The sequence below is a fragment of the Ursus maritimus genome, unplaced genomic scaffold (assembly GCF_017311325.1).
Source record: "Ursus maritimus isolate PB19 unplaced genomic scaffold, ASM1731132v1 scaffold_30, whole genome shotgun sequence".
In the NCBI taxonomy this organism is placed as follows: domain Eukaryota; kingdom Metazoa; phylum Chordata; class Mammalia; order Carnivora; family Ursidae; genus Ursus; species Ursus maritimus.
In genome coordinates, this window is record NW_024425564.1 from 14025114 (window position 1) to 14052320 (window position 27207).

A 27207-nucleotide genomic window follows, 5' to 3' on the forward strand; every position below is an offset into this window, starting at 1 on the left:
ATAAAAAATATTAGAAATTTTTAAATACCACACTAAGTAATGCATAGCACACACACAAAAAAATCTGCCATTACAGGTTAAGTTTAAAAATAACAGGACTACCACTTATCAACACTTAGGAAATAAAATCAGGTACACTCCAAAGAACACATATAGCCTTAAAGCCTTTTAATATTAGACAAACAAAAATCTTCCTGTCCACTTACTGATACCTACAATTTCTTCCCCAAAAAGTGGGTGGGGGAGGGAATGGAAATTTTTCATTTACAGTAAGAAACTAACGTCCATAGTTTAAGATAACACACTTCAAAATGAACCAGTTTTAGACCACCTGCACCCAGCTGATGGGTTGATAAAATATAACTAATACCAGATGCTTCCATGTTTTTATAGGGCATAGAGGTAAAGAGAGCAGGAAGGCAGAAAGAGTCACAAGTTTAGAAGGGTTCAAAAAGTAGACACTGAGGACACAGAAAAGAGTTTAATATGTATCCATTTTTCTTAGTATAAGTACTTGAATTCGAACATAAATTGAATCTACACAGACAAGTAGTACAAGCAGGAAGTTCTATTTTACATCAGTTACGTTGGGAAAATGAATTGACTTGATTGCCTATAAAGGTTGTGGTTGCTAATAGTCCTAATAATCAAGAATAAAGGAAAATATCTAGGTTTGTGAACTACTGCAGTAGCAGTTTTCATTAGGGAAATAAACCCTGTATTCTGATTATAAAATGGACAGTTCCACATCTGCTGATAATTAGGCTAACATTTCACTAGATTAACTTTAGGAATAGCTACCATTCCTCCTGCACCTGAGTGTGTGAGGAACTGTGTAATACTTCCTGTCAACCTAAACACCACAAAGGACAGGTTGGCATCACCAATTTACCTTGGAGCCAACCAAATTCCATAAGGGCCAAAGATCATATAACTAGCAAAGGTGCAAGTCGGGATTTCGACTGGTGGCTTAGTATCAGGTCATAGACAAACTATAGGCTCCCAGCTAACACTAATTAGTCTTGTGGACTTGGACACTCTCACTTGTTCAATAAATATTCATTGAGCATCTTCTGTGTACAAGTTTCTGTGTTTAGATATGAAGGCTCAGAGTTTTCAAATCTCTAAAAACTGTGAACAAATATACCAGCCACCTCACAAAAGTCCTTTTTTGTATATAGAGAAATTTCTCTCCATCCAACTATACCACACCAGAGCATCTGATTCATTATCACAGTCGCCTGGGGACTAGAAATGTGAAACACAACACAATACAATCCTCTCAAAGACCTCCCCTAGCGTTCCCATGGTTGGTCAGATTTAGGAACCTGAAAAATAACTGCATTTTTGCTTCTTAAAATAGATGTTTTACTTATTAACATAAGTTAATTTAAAAAGTGGGAACTCAAAAAGAGAACATCACATCTTAAGTAGTATTACACGTTTAGGGTGACTAAAATATTATTAACCTTTAGAAAGGCTCAGAAAATTTAAGCAGTTTAAGAATAACAAAAACATGGTTTCTGAGCTTGGGAGAACTAAATCAAAGCACTGTTGAACACAAAGAGAAATTTTTTTGCCATAGAGACATGCTACCTTGGCCTTAAGGAAGAAGACAGGTTTCCGTGTAAAGAATGTTAAGCAAGAGACATCAGATCCACTCCTCTGCAAATATTCCTGACGGAATCAGCATGGATAGAAAAAAAAGAGGGAAGAGTTACCACATGACAGCTCCGTGAAAAACTGGAGACAGCGGCTGCATCATTTCTCTCAATGAACTGTCCACTATAAGCAACCTTCTTACCACACTCACACAGTAATTTCCCAACCCTGGAGGAATAGAGCTCCTGAGAAATGAACCTACTTTTGCTTTATCACACACACCGTCAGGCACCCTGCCCTCAAAAGGCCATAAACAAAATGTCCAATAACAGTCTCTATTAACAATAATAGTAATGATTACATTTTATCTAAAACTTAAAACGTGTTCTAAGCACTTTATACTTATTAACTCACAAGTCCGTATGAACAATCCTATAAGATTTGTAGTACTCTTCTCTCCATCTAACAGGGTAGTCCCGTCTTTACCCCATTTTATAGATGAAGAAACAGAGGCTACAGCTATGCTCCCACCAAGCTATCTGTGTACATAACAATTACATTAACGATCATACAAAAGTGCCTTGTAGCAAAGATGCTTCCATTTGTCCTTAAGCAGCTGAAGGCAATAGATAGGACTCCAGGCAGAATGTGACTTTAGAAACTTTTGAGTCGAGTGTGGGGGGCCTCCCCAGCTACTATTCCCCACATCAGCCACCCAGGATAAAATTCTATTTCTGCTAATTAACAAAAAGTATCAAAACAGAATAGATTCTGATTCATTACATTTGTTCACAAATTACATACTGACAGTTTTATACTGTCATACAGTAATACTAAGCATATTATCCAAACTTTTTGTTTATAATTTTATCTCACATCAAAAGAATTTTAGCTTTCAGCTAAAATTTTAGCTTTTCCATACTCCCTTCTTCTGGCCACATGCTCCTCAGAGGCCCTCTTAGCCACCATGCCTTGCAAAATTGACAAAATCAAGGACTTCCTGCTCACGGCCAGGTGAAAGGATACCAAATCCACCAAGATCAAAAAAAAAAAAAAAAAAAAAAAAAAAAAAAGGGTATGTGAAGTAAGTTCGATGCAGCAGATACCTTTATATTCTGCTCTTCACAGACAAAGAGAAGGCAGAGAAACTGAAAGCAGTCCTTGCCCCCAGGTCTGGCAGTAAAGGAGATGAAATGAACCTGGCACACTCACTTGAACTGTACTAAAATTCTAAAAGTTAAAAAATAAAAAAGAATTTTAAACACTAGAAAGCTACAATAAGGTAATGCAACAATGGTCAAAAACAGACTTTGAAGTTGGAAGTCTAGGCTCTTACTAGCTGTGTGACGTCAGCTAAGTCATCTCACTTTTCTACACTTCATCTGTGAAATGGGTACAGGCCTTCATGAAGTGGGGCAAAAATTAAAGCATGAAGTTCCTAACAGAGTATCAGGTAGAACAACTTAGTTTAGAGGAAATGGGGGTGTGAGGTGGTAGGGAATACACCAGGGAGGAAATACGGGAACATTCACAGAAACCATATAATGGCTTACCTTAGGGCCAGGTGTAGACAACCCTGATCTGCCTGATTTAGGACAGGGAAAGAGGACACTGAAAACGACAATGGAAGCAAGATAGGTGGAAGAGAATTATCCTAAGGAAATTCTTCTTCTCTCACCCTCCCTCCTCAGAAGTCTACCTCCTGCAACCTAGGGAGTAAAGTGGGAGATGGCCTGGAAGCAGCTGCCAAAGTCCTTTCCCCAGGACTGGTACCACCCAGCACTAGGGCTCCATGCAGCTCTGTTCACAGGCTATAGTACATACAGGGTTCAGGAGTAAGGGATGGCCAGGTGAAAGGCCAACCACAGATGGGATCTTAGAAAGGTATGGTCATCAAGGTAAAAAGAGAAGCAGAAAAGCAACATAAGCAGGTAGGAGAGTCAAAAGAAGAGATTTTATTTTAGAAGATGGACAATCTCAGAAAGATTGTAGGCAGGTGGGGAAAAGAACAATAGGAAAGAGTACAAAATAAGTGGAGCCAGACTCAGAAAGAACAGTATTTGGTAGAAATACGACAGCTACCAGGGCCAGCTTTGGTAAAGAAGAGGCATGTCTTCCTCTTCTGAGACCAGAGAAGAGAGGGACCATCAAACTACAATAAGATTTTAAAGGGATGAAGTGTGATTTGCCTAAGGATTGGCTTCATTTCAATAAAGCAGGAAAAAGATAATTTGCTAAAAGGGATAGGTATGTGGTAAAACCTGGAGAGATCAGGAAATGGGTTTGGAGCACTGGCCATGAAGAGTAACTCTGGACAATGATAGGGACAAAAGTCAGATTTAACCGAATTTTCCTATAATTGCCCTTTCCACTGTCTGAACAGCCATATGCCCTGATTTCTCCCCCTGACAATGATGTTCTGTGGCAAAACATATCGTTGGAAATATAATCTTTGTTAAAAGATGATCTATACCATGACTACATATGGAAAAACAGAGATGCCATTATCATAACAGCATAATTTGAGAACTCTCAACATTCTTTCCCTGAATAACTTCTTTGTACAACAATTTACTCTTTAGGACATAGCAATGAATAAAAATGCCAGCTGCCTTCAAGAACGCTACCATCTAATCCCAGATATGAGAAATGCAAACCACCATAGTACACATAGAAAACCATGATAAAGATGGTAAAACACCACACAATATATAGAACAACTCGAACTTAAGTCCAAGATAACTAATTTTTAAAAAGAGGCAGTTGGTCTTCATAAGAAATTTAAAGGTATCTTTAAAACTTTATTTCAAGAAATTGCAGTATCAAAGTCCACAGAGAGTACAAAAGGGTTATGCAAAAAAAAAAAAGACATATATATTTCTTTATTTATTTTAACGTTCTCTATTTTGAAATTGATTAAATGCCAAAGTAAATAAATTAAATTCTTACTTAAAAACAGAAATGAAGTTTAAGATGATACACCCATCTGATCATACTGAAAGATGCAATACGACAGTGCCACAATTTCTTGACAAGGGTCATTCATGAAGTGTGGGTTAAGTGCAGGTAGATTAAGCAATTCTTCTCATTCTATGGTCTCAGCAACAGCAACCAGGGCACTTCAGGACTGCTGGGAGGTGCAGAATTGAATCAACGAAAGCCAGAGAATTGGCAAAACTGGCGACCAGCAGAGGCAGAGATGCCAGAGGTTGGGCAACATCAAGGCATATTTCAAAATATCAGAGGAACTCTCTCAGGGAGATAAAAGAAGAATAATGTCAGAATCTCACCTTACAGAGCCCAGACCAAATAAAAAACAGCTGGATCTTTCTAGAGAGACTCTAATGCTGCAGAGAAAGGTATATAGCAGAACTAATCTGTTTTCTTAGTTGTTCTCCTGGCCAGGGGCTAGGTCTAGTACAGTAACCCCAAATTTGGTAATAAATCCTGATCTTTTCATCATTTAAATTTTTAAAGAAAAAAAGGTATTAGCAAACACAAAAATGGCTTGGCAAATAAAGTTCAGGACTCAAAAGCTAATATGAAAGTCGAATTTTTTTGCTTTTTCCTCACTGCCTTAAAAAAAGACAACTGTGTGATAAAGCTATATGACTGTCAATAATGTCTATACTTCACTACCTGAGTAACTTGTTCCTTATAAAAATAAACATAAACAAATGCCAATTAAAAAAATACAGAGCAGGATGCCACTTTCAAATAAATAAAAGCCAGTGTGGCCAAATCCTCCCAGTAATTTCTACGAATTTTCCTAAAAAATTCCTAAGAATTTTTCTGAGATTTCTAAAATATTTGATAAAAAGATTTCCTTCTCCAATGTTTTTAGACCATTAGAAGCACTAGAGACCAACAAGCATACTTCATTAGGTATTTCCTCTCCAAGACAGAATAATATTATGAAAGACAGATCTATGAAATCCCACTTCTATTTTTTTAATTTATTTATTTGTATGAGAAAGAGTGCACACGCACTGGGTGGGGGGGAGGCAGAGGGAGAAACAGACTCCTCACTGAGCAGGAAGCCTGATGTGGGACTTGATCCCAGGACCCTGAGATCATGACCTGAGCTGAAGGCAGATGCTTAGCTGCCTGAGCCACCAAGGTGCCCTAAAATTCCACTTTTAAAAGGATTCATAAAAAAGGTACATATCAACAAGCAAGATAAATATCACTTCTCAATTCTTAATTCCCACTCACCCTTCTCTTCAAAAAAGTGTCTTTCCATTCGATAAGTGGAATCTCTCTATTCATCCAAATGACCAAGAAAAACACTTTGGATTCATCCTTGACTCCTCCCCTTCTTTTTACTCCTCAAACCTAATCCATCAGCAAATCCAATCAGTTTAACTTCAAAATACCACACAGATTAGTCTACTTTTCTTCATCTCCCCTGCCAGTACTCCTATCCAACCCACCAGCACCTCTAGCCTAGACTACTATACCGGACTCCTAACTGGTACATTCTTTTCTATGCTTGACCATTGTAATCCATGTTGCAAAAGTGATAATGAACCATAAATGAGTTCACACCACTTTCCTGACAAAAACCCATCCAACAACTGGCCCTCAGAATAAAACCCAACCTTATTAACAAGGTCAAGAAGCCCTGAGAGGATCTGACCCTTGCCCACCACCTAACTACTCTCTCATCACTAACTCATTATGCTCCTGGCCTCTTCTTGTTCCCAAAACATACTAACTAGGCTTGTTGCACCTTGAGGCTTTCGCATTTCTGTTTGTTCTATCTCGAAGGATATTTTCCAATATCTTTAGAATTCAACACAAATCTCATTTTCAGAGAGGCCATCCCTGACCTAAAGCATCTTGTTAACTCTCCAGCACAGTGCTTCTCAAACTAACTGTGAGGAAGGGAGGCTTTTTTTTTTTTTAATTTCTGATCTATCATGTAACTATTCTTTTTTTTTTTTAAAGATTGTATTTATTTGAAATAGAGAGAGAGAGAGCAAGCACAAGCCAGGGGAGCAGAAGGCAGAGGGAGAGGAAGAGGGAGAAGCAGACTCCCCACTAAGCAGAGAGCCCGATGTGGGACTCGATCCCAAGACCCTGGGATCATGACCCGAGCTGAAGGCAGCCAGTTAACCAACTGAGCCACCCAGGCGCCTCTATCATGTAATTATTCTTTTGTAAAATACAGAAAAATTATTTTCTTTTTAAAATGGAATTTTAAAAAGTCATACAAAACAGAAGTTCAAAATTTTAATTATTAATAGTGTCAATGGTCAAAAATCTTCTCTATCACATTACTATGAGTCTCTCTCATTTTCTGTACTAATCCCATTGTGAACTGGCACAACTGTGAGATTAGACTATGATACTGCTCCAGCATGTCATCATGCTTTCCTTAGCACAGCACTTAGCACATTCTAGAACCACTTACTTGTGTGTTTGTCTGTAGTGGCCACTATTCTCAGCACTGGAATTGCAGCAATGAAAGAGAGAGACAAGATCCCTGCCTTCTCAGACCTCATGTTCTATGGGGAATGGTTATTGGTCAAGACCACAAGGCAAAAACCTGATCTGAACTCAGGCCTGCCTCCAAGGTTTTTCCTGGGTTCCGAAAAATGCTCAGCACTCAGCTAAGCAGTGAAGTATACAAGTTCATATGCATCATCATCTGTTTCTGAAAATATTACATATATAATTGTATATTCTTCACTTTACTTCTAAGTAAGTGTCCATTCAGATATCAACTTTAGGACCCATTAGTGTAGAAGAATTAAGCTACATCTTCAACCAGTGTCTGGAGACAATAATGATACTCTAACAGTCACTTAAGTCATTTCTACGACTTAACTATAAAGATCTGTACAGTATCTCCTGCTACTGTTCTTCTACCCTACAAGCAAGTTCTTCACCCACTTCCCAGATCAGTAGTAATGATATTTAGGATTTCTTGTGAGACGTAATCAGTGCCTCCGCAGAAAATTCCAGCTGCCACCTTAGGGCCATTTTTAGAGAACTGGGGCCATGATGATGTTATACGTATTAAATATATAACTTGGTTTCCTTAGACTTCACTGGCTTGTGATTAAAAATAAAGTCCATTCAAAACACATTGGCCGACATCTATATAATGAGCAGATCCTGAAGCACGGAGGAGTATCTCACATATGCTCACATTCTTACCACTCCTGTTCAACCAACCTATTGTCTCCCAAAAACTCTCCATATTGTTATTATTCCCACTTTACAGATGAGAAAACTGAGAACTAGATATATTTAGTAAATCTCTGTCAAAAAATAATTACTGTATATTTGTTAAAACTTTATTCTATTAAATACAATGTTATATCCTCAACAAATAGTTCTCAAACTTGCCTAGGCTTCAAATCACCAAAGTTACTATTATCCAAACTGCCAGTGTGGTTCTAACACAGCCAAACTAGCACTGAGAACCAATGTACTTCACCATGAAAAACCAAGTGCCTAGGGACAAAAACTTTAAAAGAATATAGGAAAATGAAAGGTGTTCATTCTTGAAATTTAAGGGACTATTGTAATGTTTCCATGTACCATGTTATTAGAATATTATTTGTGCAGCAATTAAAAAATCACTTTTTTTATGTTATTGCAATGTAGGACTGAGCCTATCCCTAAAAATACCAAAAGTGCCAATTAATGGATTCTGGCACAAGTCTACCTATTCAGTTTAGTTGATTTCCAAAATAAAGCCAAGGGCACTAATTTAAAGATTTCTATTAAAGCAAATGAATATCTAGAACCATCTGGATGGAGGGGATCTGCAACAAACCCCAACAATTACTTCTGCAAAAACAATGTGCTAGCTAGCCTTCCTATAATAAACATTCTAGAAAAACTTCTGCTCTATATTTGGTGTCCCCTCCAGCTGCCTTCAAGCATTTACTCTAAGACCAGTCTACACACGGAAGACCATTGTTTAATTTTGTTCACTAATTTAAAGAAAAAAAAAATCCATTCCATCAAGCAAGGACTAGAAACCACAAAACCGCCTACATACATTCACTTATCAAGATCTGACTAATCAAGGTGTAGGACTTAAATCACTAGTACTAATGTACTAATATTCACTAGTTGCTGGTTTCTAAAGCAAATGAGCACCTAAAAAAAGTCTTTACTTAGGTATCTGCCACATTTCACAAATGTGGAGATTATATATATATATATATACAATATATATATATGTATATATTTATTATATACAGTTATATATATGATGTATTTGATACTTTCAACTAAAAGTGATGTCTGCTATTAACCATTAGTGATACTCTATGTTTAAAAACAATGCTTTAAAAACGTTACCAGATCATTAAAATATCCTAAAGTATTCTTGCTCTTTAGGTAATCACACTTTATATCTTACTACATGTCTCCTTTATTGATTTTGTAACAGCATCATTTAAGACCTGAGATGTTCTTCATTCACAAGTTCACAAAAGAAACAAGTAAGTTGGTTTCAGCTGGACCTTTCTGCACTGCGGCAGGAGAGAAGGTGTCGCCAGTTGGTAAAACACTCCTAACGCAGGCCAAGGACAGAACTGTACATGGACCTTCAGATTCTGCTTCAGCTCCCACCCTAGTGGTCTGGGACAAAGTCACAGACACCAGCAAAACCCATAACATGCTGGGAAACAAGTTTCATTCTTTTATTCATCACCTAACAAGCATTCACAGTTCTCTGGATTTGATTTACCTGTGGCCCCATTAGTCACAACCACAAGATTGACTTTCATCCAAGTAGACCTAAGCTACTCCTTGGAGAGGTACCAAGCTCTTAGACAAAATACAAAATGGAAGGAGCACAACAACGCCTCACAGTCTTCCACGATGAAAATACTCATATCATGAGAGATACAGTGCTAAGTGCTTGCGATCCATCATTTCCATTTAATCCACCCACAAGCCTAGGAGAACAGTACCGTCACTATTCCCATTGTTCAGAAGAAAACATTAAGGTTTAAAATGAAGTTAAGAAGCTTTTGCCTAAAATAACATCTAAAACAAGTAAAACAGTGAAGATCGGAATCCTGGGCTGTGACTTTTATCTGTCTTTGTTTCACTATAATAAAATATAAAATGGCATCCATATTAGGAGGGAATAAGTAATGGTTTCCAAGCTGAAATTGCTTTATTCAAAGGCACTATCACTTAAAAATGTTTTCAATATAGCCAATTACTAAAGAGCAGAAAATTACAGATTTAAACCAGCACTCTCATTTCAGAATCAGCGAATTCAATTTTTGCCTAGAAAACAATACTCACAAGTCACTTGCCAGGAAAGCAGAGCAGGCTCCTTGCAGAGCGTCCAGCTTAGTATTGACACAAACAGCACTTCTCGTCCAGACCCATTAATAACTGACAAATTAACTACCTATACACTCAAGCTGGTTTCTCTTCAGGCTGACAGCTGGCCACATTCTTAGAGGAAACACACCCACTTCCACAGAGGAGGGACTTAAAATAAGGGGGTAATTAGGGCACACAAGGGCTCCTACACTGCACACAACTGGAATATGGATTTTATTACCTTCCCTAAATGCTCAGAATTCTCTTACATATAAAGTCCAATTTAGCTAAATTCATCAATGATCAAATAGAAGTAATTTTAGCTTTCCCATATTTAATACTTCGAAATCCAAAGGTAATTTAAAGCTGCCTATAAAAACAGTATCAAGAACCTTCTTTTAGTCTCTCCAGCTGCCTCACTGAAATGTCTGAAACTATTCTATAATGGTCACATAACCAACCTCCCCCCTTGAATTCCAAAATATGCTCTATTTGGATACCGATTGGGTTCATCACTGAGGTAGGAAAAGGTAGTAAGAGGTTTTAATTCTTACTCTTAGCAGCAATGAGATATTTTCCAGGTAACTTCAATTCTAAAGAATTCAACAAATAGCTATTGCCCCATCTACAATGACTGAGGTTCTTTACTAAGTGCTGCAGGGGTATCAAGATAGGTAAGCCTCAGTTCTCAAGGAGTTTAATGTCCGGTAATAAGGATAAGCCAATAATCAATGAGCTGTAACATGCCGCAGAGGATTCAGAGGAGCTGAGGGCACAGCTGGTAAAGGAGGGACCAGGAAGCCTTCCTAAAGTACCTGAAACTTGAGCTGGGTCATGATCAACAGTGGGAAAGCAGCAGAGCAAGACCCCACACAGGAGGATGCCATTCCCAGAAGTAAAAATGTGGGTACATGAGAAAGGTGAGGCAGGGTAAAAAAACAGTCAATCATCCATTAAGGCCAAACTTGTGATACAAATAAGAGATAAAACTGTGATGATTTGTGGAAAGGCTACAAAGCTAGTCTAAAGCATTTAAGTTAATTCATAGTATCAGTACAGAAGAAAATTGACCTCATATTTATATAAACTAGTAGGGAAGACTGAACACAGCACAATCAATGAGACTGCAAAATCCCGGGTGAGAATTAATGAAAACACAGACAGGGACAGTGGTAATAAGAAGGGACAAGAATAGATCAGAAAAATAAAGAGAACACATGGTGATAAAGCGGTAATAGGGTAAAAAAAAAAAGTAGCAGAAAACCATTCAAAGAGAACTGGTATTTTGAGCCTGGGTAACGAGAGACAAATCAAGCTAATAACAACTAGGAGTTGAAGTGAATGGGGGAAGGAGGGGTGTGGAGGTCAGGAGTGTAGATGTTTTTTTAACTTGTGTCGATTCTGAGATTTAGGGAGAACATCCAGGTAGAGATATCAAATGGACAACAAGAAATGCAGGCTGATTTAATTTTTGGAGGGTTAATTTTCCAATCCATAATGATGATTCCTAAATCTATATGATTTGTCAGAATCAACTAGGGAGCCTATTCAAAGCAAAGACCCCAGGCCCCACCTTAAAAAGTCCTGACTACACAGATTTCCATGGGACCCAGGAATACACAGTGTTCAGAAGCCAAGAATGGAGCCATTGCTCTACATGACTCTGCTCACTCTGCAGTTCATAATCTCCTGCTTTATAGTTCTGAATATACTTCCAGAACACACTCACTTGGATGGCATTTGCAGAATGTGAAACTAGTTCACCTCTCTGGAGGACTGGAAACATACTTTCACATCTGAAAGTAATTATTTCTGTCTGTATCCCACTGGCTATGGGGAATGGCTTTGATATTCTACTACAGAACTGATGGCTTAGGTCTACAAGTGCCAACCACTACAACACAAAGATCAATTCTGCTCAAACCGTCTGTGACCAAGATAACTAATGATTCCATGACCACTAGATTAATGACACATATAGCAAGCAGTTCTCTCTTTAAATGGTGGACAAAAGGATAACTTGCATAATCAAATATAAACCTTTCATAGATTTCAATAGCTTTCCTTCATATTTCAACAGATTTCTTTCTCACTCTGAATCCTCTCAATACTCCTAACTCCTTTTCTCCTCAGGTTCAAGACACAAGTGAGGTCACTAAGCTCACAACTAAGCCAACTGAAAACATTCAACCTGCCACTTTTACCAAAAGTAGAAAATGTTTTATTATATTTTGCTTCTAAAAAAATAATCAGGGAGGGGAAAAAAAGATCAAGTATGGAATGAAAATCTGATATTACCAACCACGGGAATTTTTTTTTAATGTTTGTAATAAAAGAGCAAACATAGTTTAGTAATAGAATAACACCCTAACCCAATTTATTCCGTTTTCTCCCTTTTGTTAAGAAAAAAAAGAAAAAGTAAAAGGGGTGCCTGGGTGGCTCAGTCAGTTAAGCATCCGACTCTTGATTTCGGCTCAGGTCATGATTTCAGGGTTGTGAGATCGAGCCCTGTATCTGGCTCCGCACTCAGCATGGAGTCTGCTTGCCCCTCTCCCTCTGCTCCTCCCCCCACTTGCTCTCTCTCTCTCTCTCTCACAAATATAAAAAAAAAAAAATTCTTTTTAAAAAAATAGTAAAAGACAAAATTTTTTACACACTCATTATTGATAACGGTGCTATCTTTATGCATTTGTTTAATTCTTACAGTTGTCTCATTATGTAGGTAATCTCATTATCCTCATTCTGCTGAGGAGAAAGACACATCTTCAACCAGTGTCTGGAGATAATAATGATACTCTAATAGTCACTTTAGTCATTTCCACGACTTAACTATAAAGATTTGTACTGTCTCTCCTGCTAGTGTTCTTCCATCCTACATGCAAGTTTCTTCACCACTTCCCAGATCTCTGAAACTACTAGGTCTCTAGAACTGCTATTGAAAATGGAACTTGCTTACGGCTTTAACAATGAGAAACAGCCCAAATAAAACTTGTCTTCAAGTGTGAAAAAAAGGAAAGGGGGGGCTGGAAATCATTGGGGGCAGGTGCTCCTGGGGGATGAAGACCAGGAATGCTGGTGGCACTGCAATGCCTGGAACAGTCCTGCACAGTCAAATATTGTGCTATGTCCCTCACAATTTTCAGAAGTCCAGTGCATTAAAAAACAAAACAAAATAAAACAAACTTTTCTAATTATCTGAGTATAGATCCTAACTAGGTTTTTACGTGGGCACAAAGTATGTGTGTGTACAGATTATGTGTTAAGGAAAAGTACTATTTTATTTGAAATTTACCCAAACTGGACTATTTTAAAAAATGAGGATACCATGCCAAGGCCACTAGTGCTTGTAGAGCTGCCACTGCCACTCACAGGTGGCACAGCTTGGGTTCACAGACATCACACCTGGGATTCTAGGTTAGGTACACACGGCCGAGCACTTCATCAAATGTTCTAATGCAACAGCATCTACGTGTTCACACCCAGAAACATGAATTCTCCGCACACACAACTTTCACTTCTGTTTTTAGTTGTAGTAAAGACATTATATAGATTTTTTTAAATGTGTGTAGTTATGTTATCCATGAATTTAAGATTGTTAAGGCACCAAATACACATGAAATGACCACATGGACCCCTGATATAGTGGAGGCTTAGTGAAAGTGCTATTTAAAAAATGGCATATAAATATTACCTGTCTTTCTCAATTCAACATGATGCAAGTCAAGCTACGTAGTTCCCAAGCCTCAGGAAATCCTGACTGAATCTCAGCTTGGTCAGCAGTTTGGACTACGTAAATCTGAGGACAGGCACCAACTGATCAAGGCAATTTTGTATTGTATACTTCAGTTCTTTTCATATTGAAGCTTAATTTTTAAATTTATGGTCATTTCTGAAGAAACATACAAAATAAAACTAATTAAAAAGAATTTTAAAGCAGGAGGAAATGGCATTAAAATATTCAAAATGCAAAAATTTTTAAAAGCCTTGCAAAGAAATATAAAAAATAAAGTTAGAAATATGCTTCACAATTCTTAAAGGTCGATTCTACATGGGATACACATATATGGTTGCTTAAACCCAATAAGTAAATATTACATCTAGAAGTATTATAACACTAAATTATGTATTTAAGCATTTTCTACCAATTTTACTTATCAGTCAACTTGCTTTACATCTCTAATTCCTTTATCATTATGACAAAAAAGATTTCATTTTTATACCAAGCCACCAGCATAAGTAAGAGATAAGTAGGATTAAAAAGTGCTAGACACACACACACACGCACACACACACACACACACACACACATTTTTTGTTGTTTAATTTTCCTAATCATGGGGGAGGAGGAAACATGCATACAGCTTCCTCTACACTGTTCCCATACAGTGAAGGTTTTTAAAAACCACCTTAGGCGTGCCAGGTGCGCAGTCATTAAGCTTCTGCCTTCGGCTCAGGGCGTGATCCTGGCGTTCTCGAGCCCCACATCAGGCTCCTCCACTAGGAACCTGCTTCTTCCTCTCCCACTCCCCCTGCTTGTGTTCCCTCTCTCGCTGGCTGTCCCTCTCTCTGTCTAATAAATAAATAAATAAATCTTTAAAAAAAAAAAAAAAACCCACATCAGGGGCGCCTGGTGGCTCAGTCGCTTAAGAGACTGCCTTCAGCTCAGCTCCTGGGATCCAGCCCCTGAGACCCTGCTCAGCAGGGACTCTGCTTGTCCCTCTCCCTCTGCCCCTCCCCCCCACTCATGTGCACGTGCACACATGCGCTCGCTCTAATAAATAAAATCTTTAAAAAAAAAACACACAGCAATTTCTTTGACAAAACTTAGTACCTTAACAAAGATACACTGTTTAAGATTCTTGATTCTTGATAACCACATGGCTAAATGTGTATAAAAGGGGAAAAATTCGTATCTCTCAAGACTTTCAGACACAGAAACACTGCCTCTGAGCAGTTACGGTTAAGCAGTGTTCAATAAATGCTATTTTGTTAGTTACATTCACTCTTTCAACTATCTTTGGAATTATTAGCCTTCACTTCACTGAACAGGACACGAAAACATTATGCTTATTAATATCAATAAAAATTTTGGTTTCCTTTCTGAACTAATTACACTTACATGGAGTTAACAAAAGTAAATAAAATCATGACAATTTTAAACATGTTTTTAAAAACTTATTTCATCTTTTCTCCAGCAAAAGTTAACCGGAAGGACACCTGGGTGGCTCAGTCAGTTAAGCGTCTGCCTTCAGCTCAGGTCATGATACCAGGGTCCTGGGATGGAGCCCCATATCCAGCTCCTTGCTCAGTGGGGGAGCGTGCTTCTCCCTCTGCCTGCTGCTCCCCCTGCTTATGCTCTCTCTCTCTCTCTCTGACAAATAAATAAATAAAATCCTTTTAAAAAATAGTTGTAACCAGAATTAGTACAAAGAAAAAAAACCTGATCTGATTTCACCTTCTTTTCCCTTTTCCTATTTTATAATAAAGTAATAGCCCTAATATAGGTGATAGTTCAAGTATTCTGAAGTAAAAGACCTAGATAAAACAGGAAACTGGACATTAAATCTTTAAAGAAGTGTTTTATGTTCTAATATGCCTTAAACTTATCAGAAAAATAAACCCTAATTCCAGGAAATCTGTGATTGAAAAATAGAAAGTAGGGGCGCCTGGGTGGCTAAGTAGGTTAAGTGTCTGTCTTAAGCTCAGGTCATGATCCTAGGACTCTGGGACTGAACCCCAAATGGGGCTCTCTGCTCTGTGGGGAACCTGCTTCTCCCTCTCCCTCTGCCTGCCACTCAGCCTGCTTGTGCTCTCTCTGTCAAAGAAATAAATAAACTCTTTAAATAAAAAATCTAAAAAGTCGTAAAACCAAAATTAAGATGCCGTGTCTTGGACTGCTTTAAAATAAATAAATAAATAACATAAAGCAGAATCCCAAGGGTTAATTTTACTTTAACTTTATTGTACATATATTCTAAAAGTAAGCAAATATTTTGGCATTATAAATCCTTTTCATCTACGTTAGTGGGAACCTATAAAGCAACTTCTCATGTAATAAAATTGGTTTCTTTAATTCTTCTTGTGCAATAGTAAGTCCACAAAAATTATGTGTTGATTTCTTAGGTATTATGTCCCTTCATTTTCTAAAGAATGGAAGCATAAAATAAGACGATATAAACTGCTGACAGTTTAAATTTCAAAATCGAAATTATAAACCTATTATTTTTATTTGTAACTCTGAAAAGTATATGTAAAAATAGATAAACAAACTATCATACTATTCTAAGATGACAATTTGGGAGCACTCTGGGAGCAAAAAAAGAAATACTGTTCAAGCTTTTCTATAAATCACAGCAAAACATAGTATTTGGGTCCAAAAACAGAAATCCTCGTCAGTGGCACAATTCAAAAAGACAAACTTCTGCTTCAACATTCTAAGGTTGTGTGGAAAAAAATCAATTCTCACAATGGTTTTTATTAAACGTAGTCTCTGAAGTGCAAAGCAACTGCAAAACTCAAGCGTAATTATCAGGGACTAAGAAGTGAAGATGCTATCTACTTGAGCCACCTGGTGGTTTACTTCCCTCACTGCATGGATAAACACCTTTGCTATGCACACAACCTTGAACTGGCTACTACATTATGTTTCACTTTCGGTGCCAAGACCAAAAAGAATTTACACTTACCAAAATTTAGAAACAGTGTAGGTCACAAGGCACAATTCCACTCAGAAGCACTTAAAAAAATTCACAGGGCTAAACATGGAATCCACACCTGAAAATTTACCATAGCAGGCCTCTTATAATTGTTTTTATGCCTTTTCAACAGTGTTTGACGCCTACACTAAGTGTTGAATCCAAAACAAATTCAAAGTAACTGTAGATCACACAGCAGACTTGCCTGTGGTTTATTTACCTCTTGCCCAGGTCTGGGCAGTTCAGAACATAGCAAATTTAACTTCTAATAGGGCACTGTCTTAACTGTCAGCAAGGTGGCAATAGGTGCTCCAAGACATCACTTAAAAAACAGAAAAGTTAAACAAGGTATACTCTGTCAACAAGAGGAAAGTTGCAGAATGCCAATCTTTACAACTCTCTGTTTGACATCAAGTTATGTCAACCAAAAGAATTCCCGAAGAGATTCTTCTGGTGCTCAAATTTTATAAAAGCAGAGTATGTCCAAGTATACCTTTATCTTAAAATGTAACAGCCTAGCAGCTAGAGTGCATTAGACAATAGCCATGACAATCCTAATGATGAGGATTACATAAAACTTGATTCTAAATGGATACCGGGGGTGGGGAGGGTGGGGAACAGTGACAATTTGAGTCTTTTAATTAGACCGGTGAGGTGAACTGGGTACAGCAACAGTCTCACACCCTTCCTTGGAGAGGCAACTTCCTCACTCTAGGCTTCAGTGATCTCTTCAATGGAGAACCAATAAAACTCAGCAGTAAAGATCAGCTATTAGCAAACTCACACATACGTTATAACCACTACTCTCCATTACTGATTTTATTGGGAGGTTACTAGGCACAGCTGCACCCCCTCGTCAAAGTGCTCTGTGCTCCTGACTCATCTCAGTGATCCGAGGCCGCACAACTTGCCCAGTGGAAACACTGAATGGATAGGAAGCTCTCAAAGGATGGCTCTATTCATCTTCCAGCTCAGGTTCTTGGTGGAGGCTAGGCTGCTATTAAAAGACTAGTTTCCTGAGGAAGGTAGATAGTTTTAGGAAAAGACCATTTGGCTGCAAAGCAGATGCTCTTTTGCCAACTGTTTCTCCAGCTCCCTGTGTGGTCTTGAGTTAAGTTGCTAAACCTGACCACGTCAATGGCCAGGTCTATAAAAATGACCATGTTTCCCGTAAAAAGGCCTCCCTGGTTCTGCACCGTTTGCCTTCATGGGAAAGCACCACAGCTTGAGAAGTTCTGGCTCTGCTGTGAGCACATCAAAAAGTGAGACACACACTCAGAACATTGTCATGGGACACTTTCCTCACTGCCAATCAAAGGGTCTCATTTCCTTGAAATGCTCAAGCATTTCAATTTTCAAAACTTCCTAATTCTAGGTGCTACTATGAAATAAACAGCATTGTGCGAAAAACAATGGCACCTTTGATGTAAGGTCTGCAACAAAGCAGGAATGGCAAAGGAAAAATACTACTTAAGAAGCAATCCTACTCTTAGTCTCTTCTCCATTTGCAGGGCCAAAAGGCAGATTTGTTTCAGTCTTTTATTTCTTCAAGAAATTATTAAGAAACAAGGGTATCAGTGGAAAGACATGAGCTTTAGAGTCAGAAGGCCTGGGCTCAAATCCCAGCTGTCATCTACCACTGGGGAGATGCAACACAATCATTCTTGTCCCCATCTACACCGAGGAAATAGCGCACATCGTCCCACAGGCTCATCACCGCATAGCAAGTGTGTGGAATTTGCTAAATTAAGCAGCCACTGGAAGCTGAGACTGAAACTGGCTGATAAAAGAAGGAACAAAGAATGCAGAACTTGCACCAAGAGCAAGAGGGTAAATTTCCTTCATCATGATGAGAAATCTGGATCTGTACATATATTTGTACATGTATATGTAATATACATATACATACATATACATATACAATATATACAATATACAATACACATACATGTAATCCCTAAGGGATTATGTGTTTCCTGAAAAAAGGGGCTGTCTTGTTAACAGGTGTCTCATTAACAGGAAAAAACAGTTGTTAGAAAATGAAATATGTTCAAAATATTAAGAGAGGCTTTGAGGGCCCTGCTATTAACTAATACACTCTGTTTCTCCTTCATTGACACAGCTTTCCATCTGTTTATTTTTCTTTTCTACAATGTGAAAGCATGCTAGGACTCTTCAATGACTAGAAGGTCCAAGGTTATATCAATTGTTAATCAGGTCCCAGAAATCACTGGATTGGAAACAAAGAATGAGGGAAGTGAGCATGAAGACAAGTGGAGCTACAAAAAAAATTTTATTTATTGACACAGGGTATTTTATAGAATCAGAAAATTATGATTGACCTTGTGAAAGTAGCAAAGATTAGAACTATTATATCTCTACACCACATCAGAATAACTTCTATACCACATCAGACTTCTCATCAAGTTTGAGAAAAACTAAGCATTGTACACTTTTTGTTGAAATACAAACAGCACACATCATGGATTCTAAACCAGTAGAATTATACTAGTTTGTATGGTGCCTCTAGCCTATCCCTAATACCACTTTTAGTTAGAATGGGAAGACACAGAAAAGAGCCATTTATGAAGCTGATAATTCAGGTAAGGTGAACGTCTGCCACTGCTACTTTAGAGAATATAGTATCCTATTTCATAAAGTTAAATCTCTAATTTTTAACAATCTATTCATTTGGAAGTTAATTTGAATATTTTAAATATTCAGAAATGCAATTTGAAAATGCAACTTCCTAAAGTATATAAAAGACTTCATAATCCAATATTGTTTATTTCTTACCTGGTAGTAATGGTATAAATATTCAATCTAATTTAGTTTGTGTTTTTAACTTTCATATCTACAATACATGGTGTTGTGTATTTAATAATGGAGATTTCCTTAAAACTCATTTAATAAAAAAATTCTAGTTCTAGGGGAGCCTGGGTGGCTCAGTCGGTTAAGTGGTTAAGCGTCTGCCTTCGGCTCAGGTCACGATCCCAGGGTCCCGGCATCGAGCCCCACATCAGACCCCCTGTTCAGCAGGGAGCCTGCTCTTCTATCTCGCTCTCTCTCTCAAACAAATAAAAAAACCTTTAAAAAAATTCTAGTTCTATGAATGCAAATCAAAATTAAGCATTATACTGAAAGCTCACTGGGAACCCAAAATAAGTTAACTCCGTGACACAACTCACCGGCAGCTAGAAATCTTTATAAAATGTAAATCAGATATCATTCCATTAGCTTCCCATTTCAACTGGAATATAATGTAAACTTGACACTATGGCCTATAAAACCCACCCCAAAATCCATACCCTACTTACTTCCTCCACAGGGCTCCCTTCTTTCTCCCCCTTCCACCTGCCCTACTCACTGTCCCTTCTAACACCTCCTCCAGGCTGCTGGCTCCTTCTCTCCATTTTCAGCGCCTGTGATACCTCTTCAAAAGGTCTTCTTACAACAATCTAATGCAGTACCTCAGCCACAGCCTAATTTACTTTCTATTCCTAAAACTGTTTTCATGGTATTTATCATTTGGGGAAATTATCTTCATTCATTTCAGTCTGCTTCATTCAAGCATAAACTCCTTAACAACAGGACTCTTATCTGCCTGTTAACTACTTTTCAGCAGTACCCAGAAATACTACAGAGCAGATCCAGGAAATATTTGTGGAAGAAAAAAAAAGTGGAAAGTCTGAGAATTAAGGAGTTTCAAAAGATAAAGGGTAAAAAAATCCCAAACAATATAGTAAATGCTATTCCAGCTCATAACAGATTAGAAATATTATGCACTTCAATGCTATACATAACAATGTAGCCATTGGAAAACCTTACTCCAGGTATAAATAGCACTAGAATACATTCAAATTTATTAAGCAAATATTTATTGCACACCTACTGTGTGTCAGATAGTATTCTAGGCAGTAGGGATTCCAGCAGGAAATATAATCAAAAGTGTCTAAACTTAGAAAGTTTACAGTCTAAACAAGAGAGATGGACGATCAACAAATGTACATACCTGGTGATAAAAAGTAGTAGAGAGAAAAATAAAGCAAAGTAAAGGAGTGAGGAAGGAGGGGACTAATACTTAAAGTAGAATTTAGGAATGTCTTCATGAGAAGACGACACTAAGAAAGAAAGAGAACAAACCATATGGATATCTGTGGTTGAATGATCGAGGGAGTGGGAACAGCAAATGCAAAGGCCCTGAGCTGGGGGTATGCTTAATATATGCAAAGAACAGCAAGGAGGCCAGTGCGGCTGAGGCCTGCAAGGGAAAAGTGGTAGAAAATGAGGTCAAAGAAGTAGCAGAAAATATTTCCTAAAAGGCTTTAACAGACCACACTAAGGCCTTTGGCTTTTTCTGAGTAAGATGAGAAGACACTGGAGGGTTTTGGGGAGAGGATGACATGACCTGACTTAAAGGGTCACTGGTCACTACACTGAAGACAGATTATAGAGAGCAAGGGTGGGAGCAGGGAGCCCAGTAAGGAATCACTTCAGAGGAAGTAAAGGTCTTTGCCATGGACTAAGTGCTTGGGACATACGACACTTATTTTAATGACTCAGAAAGTTTTGTTTTTTCTAAAAACAAAAGCTATTTTCCAAATAACCTTCCAGCAGTAATAACCTCTAAATAATCAGAGTAGGCTATTAGTGTGTGTTAATCTCAACAATAAACATTCTTAGATACACAATACAAATACTAACCATAAGAAAACTTAGTGGCTAATTAATATTAGACAAAGTAGACATCAAAACAAGGAATATTACCAGGTATAAAGACGGATATTTCAAAATGATGAGCAGATGACTTCATCAAAAAAACATAGCAATCTTTCTTAAAGTTTTGAGTATGAACCCAATGACAGGGCTTCAAAAACACTAAGAAAAAACAAATGCATTAATTCATGCAAGATAGTAAGTATATCAGCGCGGGAATTGGAACAGCCTCTCAAAGGCACCCCTGGAGTTTGTCTGTCAATGTAGCCTATTTGGAGTGAGAACCCCAGATCTGGAGGAACCCAGAGGCAGAGGCTATTGCTTGTTATATTCTAAGCTGAGGAGGGAGCACTTCAAGACTCCCAGGTCTGCTGCCCTGTTAAGATTCCATGAGGCTCTGCAGTTACATACTGCTGTGTTCTATGTGTTTAGCCTGTTCTCAGGCCAGTGGCAGGCCTGGCCATGGCACACCACAGCATACTGAATTAGAGCTGGGCAAATTCTTAAATGAATGAACATAAGAGCAACCACCTGAAATCCTGAAACTAAATTTTATCTTGAGCCATATAAAACTATTGTTTTCATGGGTCAAAATGGTTGAATATTGGTAATTTCGTATGGCTTAACCCAATTTATTGAACAGAACATCATAAATCATCTCAATCGGTCACCACTTCATTTTTAACTGCAAACACTCAGCCTAACTTTCAGTGTAACAATTTAGCAGTACTGATCTCACATAACTATTCCTCAGGAGAGGGGCACCTGAGAGGCTCAGTCGGTGAAGCGTCTGCCTTCAGCTCAGGCCATGATCCCAGGGTCCTGGGATCAAGCCCCACATTGGGGGGCCCCACATCAGGGAGCCCCATATCGGGCTCCCTTCGCCACAGGGAGCCTGCTTCCCCCTCTCCCTCTGCCTGCCGCTCCCCCTGCTGTGCGCTCTCTCTCACTCTCTCTCTCTAATAAAGTCTTAAAAAAAAAAAAACTATTCCTCAGGAGATGTCCTTAGCTTCACGTGGTCTGTGCATGGGGCCCAAGCTCTTTTTGTGTATTCTTTAATTTTCAGGTCAACCCTTTGTGTAGATGTTCATTGTTGTAACTAGAAAAATGTCAGACTAGTACAGGGGCGCCTGGGTGGCTCAGTCCGTTAAGCGTCTGCCTTTGGCCCAGGTCACGATCTTAGGGTCATGGGATCGAGCCCTCGCCCTCTGCTTCTCCTGACCACTTGTGCTCACTCTCTCTCTCTCTCAAAAAAAATCAATAAAACCTTTAAAAAAAAATGTCAGACTAGTGCAGAAAATACTTAAGTATTCTGAGCATGAAAAAGATATCATTTTTTTAAACTATTAAGCCTTATAGAGTAGTTCTAGGGGGAAAAAAACTTTTTAAAATAGCAGTATTTGTTTGCAGTAACTCAGTAGCTATTATGGAGTATTTTCCAGTGCCATTTATGTCAGCCATTATTATTGTTGTTAACTAACATAACCTATACTAGATAATCACAATATGGCAAAATGGGAGTTACACCTAGCTGGCTCTGGGTAACTTAAATGTGGACTTCACACACATGTAAGACTACTGCCATAATCTCGGTTTCTCTCTCTTTGACAGATACAATTTTCTCTGACACTGGTGTGCTTGAATGTCTGGTTTCAACTCAACTGTTTGTTTGACTACCTCCTAATTCTCTCTGTGCCCTTTGGCTGGAAGGAGAGGCCTGGCTGTATGCACGGGAATGGAGTTAACTGATGAAAACCAGGTAAGGCAGGAACACTTGTGATAGCCTACAGGCTCAGCGACTAGACTTGGGACCTATATCTTGGCAAAGAAAGGGAGGCCCAGAAGGAGCTATTGAATTGAACACGGCCCCAAGTTTGGTGTGGTTTATCCCAAGAGCATATATGACTTCTAATGTGAAATTCCTCTTACTCTAATAAAGATGAACTGTGCCCTTGGTTCTGGACCACAGTAGACAGAATGGTTGGAGCAGAGGAGGAAATAAAGAAGGTCCTCCAGATCATGTGCATGGTCCTAAAGCCTTTCTACACTTGACAAGTTCTGCAGAAAGTCAGCATGAGTCAAGTAGCAAAGGCACCTTGATAGAGGCTGTGCACCCCCTTTTGCCATCAGTTTTCCGCTGTATTTTCATTTGAAAGGTTTCAAAGAACTTTTCTTGGTGTGTCTTGAATGGTTCATACTTGTTAACTTTATAGGAATGTGTGTTCATAGGAAGCCTGTTAATCAAATTGCCAACATGAATTACTTTTCCTCATTTTTGAAGGCTTGTCCAATTAATAAAAGGCTGATGCTTATGCACTGAAGTTATTTGAGGCCACTGGGGGCCTGGAAGGAGTTACGTTTATTGATTCAACGTAGTCTTTCCTGTCACTTTGAGAACATTTATTCAATTTTGAAATGAATAATGATGGTAAAATTGGAAAAGAATATGTAAGAAAAGAAATTTATGAAAAACAATTCCCCAATTTAAAAATAATACTGCCTTCCCTGTCAGGCTTTGCTGCCAGCTGTTATTTAAACGTGTGTGCTCCTGCCCAGTGCAAGTCAGCAGCAGAACGTCCTATATTAGCAGGAAACCAGCACATTTATGATTGAGTTCCTGTTATTGACTTGTTCTTAGACAAAATGCCAAGTTTCTTTAGACATACTACAGTAGGCCCACTGTGGGAGCCCTGGGTAAAGGCTATTGTGACATTTAGGCTGCAATTTTTGTTTTATGTGTCAATATTTTTTTTAATGACTTTAAAAATGCTCCTACAATGTTTTCGGTAATGATTTGGAGAAAGTGTTGGATTCTAGAATGAATTTTTTTGTGTCTTTAAAATAGCGTCTAAATGGTATACCAAAGAAATATAAGTAGTTAAGTCTGATCCCAGTGATTCTGCCATGTTTTTCATCCAAGGTGGTGCACTTTGATAGAAAACACTGCAGTGGCCCCTTAGGTAGAAGGTGGAAGTGTGGAAGGCTGAGACGGAGGGTGGGGAACATCTTCACAACAGTAGAAGAAATGGAGATCTTAAATGGTTACATAATATCTTAGGAAAACAATTTCACTTTGTAAGAATAAAAATTATCAGTAAGATAAAATTAGTGTGGACCAACACATATCAGCATTTAACATTTTTCTTAAGGGAGGAAGGTGAGGGTGTAATTTCCCTTGAGGTGAAATTGAGGTATCTCTGAACAACTTGCCTTTCAAACTTCCTTAATTTGGGTGACATGCATTCTTAAAGTTTTTTCAGGAAACAACAAAACTGGTACCTTAGGTTGCCTTTCTTTCGATAGGCTTATCCTTCCTCGCATTTTCTCTAAGTGCCCAGCATACTTCTTGTATTAAGTTCCTATCACTACAGCTGTGGACTGGCCCATAACAAAGGTCATTTTCCTAATGTCGTTATGTTAGCCTTTCTGCAAGTGCAGGTAATTTCTGTATTGATGGTTTGGGATCAAGTTAGAAAACCAGGGATCATCATATAATCCATCTCATTATACTACTGCCAAAATGTGATGAACTGCTTAGACCACTCTACAACTTGACTGGAGCACTCTTCTTTAGCTCATGCTCATGTCAGGGGCTGTCTGTTATCTCCTACATAGTTCTTACAAGACCTAAAACTATCATGACCATTTGTTTCGATGACAAAAAACAATCTACAGTATGTGTGTTTTGACAAAGAGCTTTTTCTAATACTGACATTTTTTATGTGTAAAGTATTACAAAGGAAAACAATAATGACTATTACGTACTGACCATTTACTATGAGGCAGGTATTGTTTTAAATATTCTAACATACTTTTTCTCATTTAATTCTCCCAAAGATCTCCAAGGATCTCCATTTTGCAAATGAGGAAGTTGAAGATAAAGCATACCTTGACCAAAGTCACTCTGATAAAAAGTGACAGAGCTGAAGCAACCAACTCGGAACTGTGTATTCAATGGTCTAAACACTGTATTGTTCATCCTCTGCCTAAGTCACCATTAGTCGCATATAAAATGCCTTCATTGAAAAGTTTACCTCCTAACGTCCAATCCTGTAGCAAATTCCGTATATCCTGCCTCTAAAATATACAGATCTACCTTGTTTTACTGTGTTTCACTTTATTGCCTTCACAAACATTGAGTTTTTTACAAATTGAAGGTTTGTGGCAACTCTGCATTGAGCAAGTCTATCAGCACCATTTTTCCAACAGCATTTGCTCACTTCCTGTCTCTGGGTCACATTTTGGTAATTCTCGCAATATTTCAAACTATTTCAATATTATTATATTTATTATGGTGACCACTGTATTGTAATTGTTTTGGGGCACCATGAACCATGCCCATATAAGATGGTAAACTTAATAAATGCTGTATATGTCCTGGCTGCTATACTGACCAGTCATTCCCCCATTACTCTCCCTCTCCTCAGGCCTCCCTATTCCCTGAGACACAACAATATTGAAATTAGGCCAATTAATAACCCTACATGGCCTCTAAATATTCAATTCAAGTGAAAGGAAGAGTCACATGTCTCTCACTTGAAATCAAAAGCTAGAAATGAGTAAGTTTAGTGAGGAAGGCATGTCAAAATCTGAGACAAGCCAAAAGTTAGGCCTCTTGCACCAAAGAGCCAAGCTGTGAAAGCAAAGGAAAAGTTCTTGAAGGAAATTAAAAGTGCTACCCAAGTGATCACACAAATGATAAGAAAGCAAAACAGTCTTCCTGCTNNNATGGACAGACTTCTAATAGTCTGGATAGAAGATCAAACCAGATACAATATTCCCTTAAGACAAAGCCTAATCCAGGAAAGGCCCTAACTCTATTTCTATGATGGCTGAGAGCAGTGTGGACACTGCAGAAGGAAAGTATGAAGCTAGCAGAGGCTGGTTCATGAGGTTTAAGAAGCCACAAAAGTGCAAAGTGAAGAAGCAAAGGCTGATGTGGAAGCTGCAACAAGTTATCTGAAAGAACGAGCAAAGATCGTTAATGAAGGTGGCTTCGCTAAGAACAGATTTTTAGTCTGTTTAAACAGGCTTCTGTTGGAAGAAGATGCCATCCCAGACTCTCACAGCTACAGAGGAGAAGTCAATGCCTAAACTCAAAGCTTCAAAGGACAGGCTGACTCTCTTGTCAGGGGCTAATACTGCTAGGTAACTTCAACTTAGAGCCAATGCTCACTTACCATTCCTAAAATCCTAGGGCCCTTAAAAATTATGCTAAATCTATTCTGCCTGTACTCTGTAAATGGAAAAACGAGGCCTGCATGACAGCACATCTGTTTACAACATGGTTTACTGAGTGTTTTAAGCCCACTATTGAGACCTACTGCTCAGAAAAAAAGATTCCTTTCAAAATATTCCTGCTCACTGACAATGCATCTGGCCACCCAACAGCTCTGATGGAGAGGTACAATGTGATTAATGTTGTTTTTATGCCTGCTAACACAACATCTATTCTGTAGCCCATGGACCAGGACTCATTTCGACTTTCCAGTCCTAGTATTTAAGAAACATATTTCGTAAGGCTAGAGCTGTCACAGTGATTCTTCTGATGCACCTGGGCAAAGTAAACTGAAAATACTCTGTAAAGGATTCACCAATCTAGATGGCATTAAGAACATTCATGATTCATGGGAAAAGTCAAAATATTAACATGAATAGGACTTGTAAAAAGTTGATTCCAACCCTCTTAGATGACTTTGAAAGGTTCAAGACTTCAGTGGAGGAAGTAACTGCAGATGTGGTAGAAATAGCAAGAGAACTAGGATTAGAACTGGAGCCTGAAGATGGGACTGAATTGCTGCAATCTTATGATAAAACTTGAAACGATAAGTTGTTTCTTATGGATGAGCAAAGAAAGTGGTTCGCTAGAGACAGAATCTACTCCTGG

The 27207-nt window shown here is 38.4% G+C and overlaps 1 protein-coding gene and 1 pseudogene across 1 annotated transcript in view; one reads left to right on the plus strand and one right to left on the minus strand.

The window, feature by feature from the left end:
• Positions 1 to 27207, minus strand: part of GMDS (GDP-mannose 4,6-dehydratase) — a 596996-nt gene that overhangs the window by 519071 nt on the left and 50718 nt on the right. The gene's annotated exons all lie outside the window — the stretch shown is intronic.
• LOC121106067 lies at positions 1420 to 2799 on the plus strand (annotated as a pseudogene).